This window comes from Halichoerus grypus, chromosome 13 (assembly GCF_964656455.1).
Source record: "Halichoerus grypus chromosome 13, mHalGry1.hap1.1, whole genome shotgun sequence".
Lineage (NCBI taxonomy): Eukaryota > Metazoa > Chordata > Mammalia > Carnivora > Phocidae > Halichoerus > Halichoerus grypus.
Window position 1 is genome coordinate 43,205,367 of NC_135724.1, and position 6,621 is coordinate 43,211,987.

A 6,621-nucleotide genomic window follows, 5' to 3' on the forward strand; every position below is an offset into this window, starting at 1 on the left:
GTGCCTAAGTACCAGTTCCCATTTTGTAAGAATTAGCCATTAGTCTTTTCTAGAGCTATTGGTAAAGAATATGCTCAAGTGCATTAAAAGCCCATCTGATAACTTCGACAGAAAATCTAAGGTGTGAATATGCAAGAAAAGTGCATGAAATCTTTAAAGCATTTTTTTTTTTTGGAACAACTTAAAATAGCTAATTATCTAGTTCTTATTACATGTGTATTCCTGTCCTTACAGCAGAATCATCAGAAGCAGTTGTAGAGTATTTTACATCAAGCCCATCTTCTGACCATTTTCTCCTCTCGTTGATTTTGACCAAACTTCTATATGGTAATGGAATATCCTAATGCATTACAATCTTTAGGAGTTTCTTGGAGATAAAGGAATTTCAGAAATGGCAATATCTTTAGGTGACTTGAAGCAAGACAGCTATGTTTTTAAAGATAAAGTCAAGAGAATGACCTAGAAATAAGAATTTTAGCATCTTAAGATTTTATTTTTACTTGCAGAACATTTGGAAATTCAAAGTTTAACTATTGCTGCTCTATTTGAATTTGGCTATTTATACTATCCAACACTAGACCAGAATCCCAAAATACTGGGCCTCAGTGTTTTATTCATCCAGAAACTCCTGGAGCTAATAGGACAGGGGGGTGGTTGGAGCACAGACTCTGAAGCCATACTGCCAGCAACTAATCCCGTGACTTTGGGCCTCTGTCTACCCTCCTGAAGATTAAATGAATCCGTCAAGTTCTCAGAGCAATGCTTGGTACACAGTAAATGCTACTTGAGTCTTACTATTCTTCCAGGCTGGCTTTGTTCCTATACTAGCTATGTGATCTATGGCAAATCCTTTAAACTTGTGTAAAATGTAAATAACAAAACCTAAGTCACAAGCTTTTAATGAGGATTAATTTAGATATTTTATGTAGAAATCCCATGCGCCACATAGCTTACTGCTTCTAACTATGCTGGACTGTCTATATACTCTAAGGGTTTTATTCAAGACCTTCTGGTGACCAGAATGATGAACATGTCTTCAAAGGCTCTTTAAAACCCATTGTTCCCTGGGAGTTGTTTAGAAACTGGACAATCTAAATCATTACTGCTAGTTTAACATGTTGGTTATTACTACAATATATTACATATATATGTATTGAAGTGTATCCGACCACTTCTTGTAATTCAAGCCATAATCCTAGAGCAGTTCATCAAGCCATAAAGTATCAAAATCTCTTGAGTAAAGATGAAGTAGGAGACAACATTTTTACTTTCAGTATCCTCATTCTATTAGAATAAATAACAATCTCTGGTTATATAAACCCCAGCCATGACTTTCACAACATTGAGCTTTTAACTTAAAAATACTGTCACATAGGGGCGCATGGGTGGCTCAGTTGGTTAAGCTGCTGACTCTTGATTTAGGCTCAGGTCATGATCTCAGGGTTGTGAGATCAAGTCCCCTGTTGGGCTCCACACTGGGTGTGGAGCTTGCTTAAGATTCTCTCTTCTCCCTCTGCCCCTCCCCCATCCATGTACACATGCATGAGCTCTCAAAAAAAACCCACAAATATTTAAAAATATTGTCACCTAAAACTAATAGGATATTGTATGTCAATTGTACAGTTTTTTAAAGTGTATCTTTCCACTGTGGGTGGAAAAGTAATAGTAAAAATATAGCCTAATGTTTTATTGAAAAGGGTTAAAATATTCTGTAGTTTTCTCTGAAGCTTGAGAACTGCCTACATCCTTAGGAACAATTTGGGGACATTATAAGACTTACTGAGGTGATAATATCAAGTTTGAAAGGTAATATTCTTTATCATTTGTGAGTATAGTAATTTCAAAAGAGTGCTATGACCTTGTTTTGTGTTTCTAAGCAGCCTGACTCATTCGGTTTTTGGGTTTCCTGGTTCATTATGCGATCATCATTCCATATGGTGGTGTTATCTTCCAGCTCATATTTTCATTCACCAGCACTAGCTTATTGCCCATTTAATGATGCAGAAATTCAAATTCATGGAGGGCAGTTTCAGATGTTAAAACACCATTGCAAATCTACCTAAGGAAAATGAGGAAAAGAACATTTCTGCATTCAGGGCAAAATGAGTCTTTATGCTAAGGAAAAATTCTTGAGCCTCCTCGGTTCCCATACCATATAAAAACACCCAATTATAGAATGCCTAAAATAAGAATTTTAGGGTTTGTAGCCTACTCTGAATTAAGGGAGGAATGTATTTTAACTCCAGCCATGTGTGTTAGGTTTACCAAATTGCCATAAACCTCTCATTTGTCAAAATGATTCAAAGAGAACAAACATGTTTCCGCAGGTATCTGAGCTTCCCCTCAAGATGTTTTTTAAACCTCAAAATCAAGTTCTCTTAAATCAATGATTTCCATGCTTTAAACATCTGATACATGCTAGATTTCCTTAAATTGAAGATGGCAGAATCTAACACGAGTTTAGCTATTTTGGTGGGTAATGACAACACAGAACCATACCAAGCTGTGCACTCCATCACTGAGCAGAATTCTAAACCTTTGGTATGAAGTCCATGAATCCCAAAATCTGCGGCCTGGTTGGGAGCCTACAGCCATGTGACCACCATTCACGGTCTTTGAAGCCATTACCAAACTATGCTTCAGTTAGGATCCTTCAGATACAGGAAGGTTGCCCAGTCCTTTTTTTGGTAGGCGGGAGAGCTACGCCCATGACTGCTCAGTGGGTGCCTTTTCAGAAAGAGGTGAATGGGGTTTTTTGTAAATTAGATTCCTAGCTTCCCTTTCTCATTACTTCTGTCTGGGTATTAGTCTTTTTTTCACACGGTAGGTTGTATTACATGTTTTAAACTTTGCCGTGGTTTCCTTTGTGGGATTGAAAACAGACTCTTACTATTTCACTGATTCTCAGATCCAGCTCTGTCATAGCCAGGCAATATCTAAACTGCTAGAAAAAGGTGTTAGTAGGTGATGAAGTATAGCCACTGAGTGAATGGATATTTTTTTTAAGTGGATGGTCACCGTTGTTTACCTAAATAATTAGGTCCCAGATGCCCTACAAATGGCTGTTTTCAAAAGTTGTAAGAAAAGTTCATGCATCCTGATTTGAATATGCTTTTGGGGTCACCCTTGATTCTTCTGTTATATTCTAGGACTGCTAACAGAAAGCTCAGATCCTGTAATACTTCATAGTTCTTCATGATCCAAAGCTATGCTTCTAGGTATTTCCAGATGCTTAAATGTGTTTGAAACATACAAAATGTGCTTATTTGTCAAATATTTAAAAATCTATATTGTCACCTGGGGCATATATAAATACATGGGCAGGAAAAGTATCCCTGATCCTCATTGGTCAGCTGCTATATCATCTGAAGGCTAAAATCTAGTGGCTGGGAGAAAGAACTTGATAGAACAGTTTTGAATTTCTGCCTCTAGCACCGACTTGCCGGAACACCTGATACTGGTCACAAATCTTCTGTGCCTTTATCTCTGGATGGCCAGCGCATATCCCTTTCTCTGAAGGTCACCTGCAGATTTAATTAAGCCTGAGGAAGTAGCTGGATGCTTGCTGTGAAGTTACCAGCCAAGTAAGAACTTTAGTTTACCCACCAAATATACCAACCAGAAAGCCAAATGGCATTACTTTGCTCTTTCTCCTTGCCTCATTCTTTTCCTATCCAGATTTCAAAAACTTTTATTGAAATGAAACATTTCCTTAATGAGATCAAGAATATTTGTGTATATGCACATAACTACTCAGGTCATGGCTCATCTTGGAGTGGATATCTAAGGAATGAAAGGAGCCAACATAGATAATATATTTTAGAGTATGAGCAAATGATTTAGGTAGGTTGGGGGGCAATTATTGGCTGGGAGCTCTGAGTGTGGGTTTTTCACAGCTGTGAGTCGAATGTACAGTGACAGGAATCACAGAGCAGTCCATCATGCTATTCTCTTTGTGCACTGGTCAAGAACATTTGATGTACCATTTATAAAGTCTGCTATGTCCTTCCCAAACACTGATTAAGCATAAAGAAATGCAAGGAGACCTGTTCACTTTCTTGTGGACTGCTGATACCCTGGGTCACATGGTATTTGGATAGAATGATTCAAGGGCCCCTTCACAGCTAAGGAGAGGAAGAGTCCGTTGAGTTTTGAATGTTCCATTGTGCGGTTGATGCATTTCACAGTTCTAACTCAAGCCACCCTTGGAAGAGTTTCTCCTTCCACGCTTTTGGAAGAAAAGACGAGTTTTTAATATTTCTAAAAAGGTGCATGGGCAGATACCATTTCATTGTCCTCTTCCCTAGTTAAATGCATGAACCTGAGTCAGCAGCCTTCTCTTGAATCTGTCATTTCGGAGTTTTCATCTGAAGTACTTTCCATTGAATCTTTCGTGAAGGTAGGCTTACTTCAGGTCTACAGATCATTGCATAGGTTTTCTCCAAATGCCAAACTTCAGACTAAGCTTATTCATTCTCAGTCCTATCCCTGTGAAAGAATCCTGCTTCTTTACCTGCTTTCAAGGTTCAAAACAATCCAGTTGTTAAAAATCCTTTTCTTTGATCTTGGAACATTTTCTTTCCACATCATCTCCTGTGCTCTGTAACACTCTGAATTACCTTCTAACCTGTATGTTTCATAATTATAGTCAGTGGTTGTTAGTCATATCCAGAAATCAAACCTCTTTATATTCTGCCTTAGCTAAGTAGCTAAAACATATAGTCAGTACAGAATGATGTAACTTCAAAAGGGAGTAACAGGGGCACCTGGGTGGCTCAGTTGTTAAGCGTCTGCCTTTGGCTCAGGTCATGATCCCAGGGTCCTGGGATCGAGCTCCGCATCGGGCTCCCTGCTCCGCGGGAAGTCCGCTGCTCCCTCTCCCACTCCCCCTGCTTGTGTTCCCTCTCTCTCTCTCTATCTCTCTCTCTGTCAAATAAATAAAATCTTAAAAAAGTAACAGTGTGGTCAGATGAGGGCTACATGGCTCTCTACCCAAGGTGCCATTATGTTGTGTTATTACTATAGCCCATGATCTATCTCCCTATTACATTCAGCACTTCATAGACTTGGTAAGGCTGACTCATGCTAATCAAAATTGTATGACACTAAAGTATATAAAACATAAGGAACATTAAAATGGGGATATGCTTTTCTCATGATGGAGAGGAATACATTTACCAGCTTCCCTGAAAAGTGGACCTAACTAGAGGTGCCTAGCGAGTGGAGTGAAAAGGCAGCCTTGAGGCATATTTCAACAAAGCTATTCTAGACCTGTTGAACCATCCATCATTACAGATTACTATGAGAACCAAAAAGTAGGTCTTTTATGGGATTGGATAAAGTCAACTTTAGGCTCTTCACCCTCCTGCCCTATTCTTGAGGCTGACTGTCCTCCTTTTATTCATTTTTTTTTCCTCTGAATGGGGTACAGTTGTATTCCTGCCTTAAAAATCATAAGCCTCTTCCAAATCTGCTTTCCTTCTATTGTATTCAGGTCTCTCTAGTTTCTTGAGATACAAATTTAAAGAACCTCCTGGGGTACCACTACAAGGCTGATCTTGTTTATTGTTTATAGACTTAATCTGTTCCTGGGTGGGTGGGCTGATCTTGTTGTCTCCATGGTCCACCAACATAAATACTAAAATTATTTGACAAAACGCATATGCTTTCTAACCAACTTCTTTAGTGTTTTGTAAAATAGAAAAAATGAAGGTATGTGATGCAAATGCTCTATAGTAGTGAAACTGGAAAGTATAGAAGCTCAGCTGTAATTCTGTAGATCATTAGTCATTAACCAAATAAACTTGTTTTGTGGAAATTCCTCCACTATATCCCAATTGCTAATTATGCAATAGAAGTCTGACAAGGAATTCACTGTTTTATGGAATAATCTAACGTATTTTGAGACTCTAAAGTGTTAGAAAAATAATTTCTTATCGAGGTTATTGGTTAAAAGCTTTAGATTGACTTATGAGGGTAGTTTTCCATGACTCTTGTAGGAGAGAAAGAATTTCTTCTGCCCTTCAAGATCCTTCTAGCTGGACTAAATCATATTGGCGTAAGACAGATTAACAGTAGAAAATCAAAATTTCGTATGTAGACTCCACACAGACATGGACATTCCAAAGACAAAATGAGGTATGTCACTTGAAGGAGAATAGGATTTTCTACTGTCTTGGGTCTCTGCGCCTTTCACAGAACTTCGAATAGCTCTATGTTGGGACAGAGCATCCAGAGGTTTACAAACTGGGTGTTCCATAGGAGCCGCTGTGAGGAGGTCCTAGGGAAGAATTTGCCATTTTCAGTGGAAAATGAGTGGCGGTTAATAATTATGACTGTGTACTTTGGATCTGGATTTGCTACACCCTTCTATAGTAAGACACCAACTGCTTAAGAAATAAGGATGTTTAATTCATTAAACAGATGTGAAAAGGAGCATTTTAAGAGGGTTGGTCTCTTTGAAAAATGGATCAAACTCTTGAATTCATACTAGATAGGTTTGTAAATGCATGAATCCTTAATATCTTTTCTGAAACATGGAATGAGTTGTTTACTTTTTCTTTGGGAAATATTCCAGTATTTGGTCAAAATGTGTGTGATTTAGCTTGTTTCTTGGTTTTA

At 38.3% G+C, this 6,621-nt stretch overlaps 1 pseudogene; it reads left to right on the top strand.

Annotated features, from left to right (window-relative positions):
• The first annotated feature begins 6,214 nt into the window (after window positions 1–6,214).
• LOC118520082 (cytochrome c oxidase subunit 7C, mitochondrial pseudogene) lies at window positions 6,215–6,401 on the top strand (annotated as a pseudogene).
• Window positions 6,402–6,621: the final 220 nt, after the last annotated feature.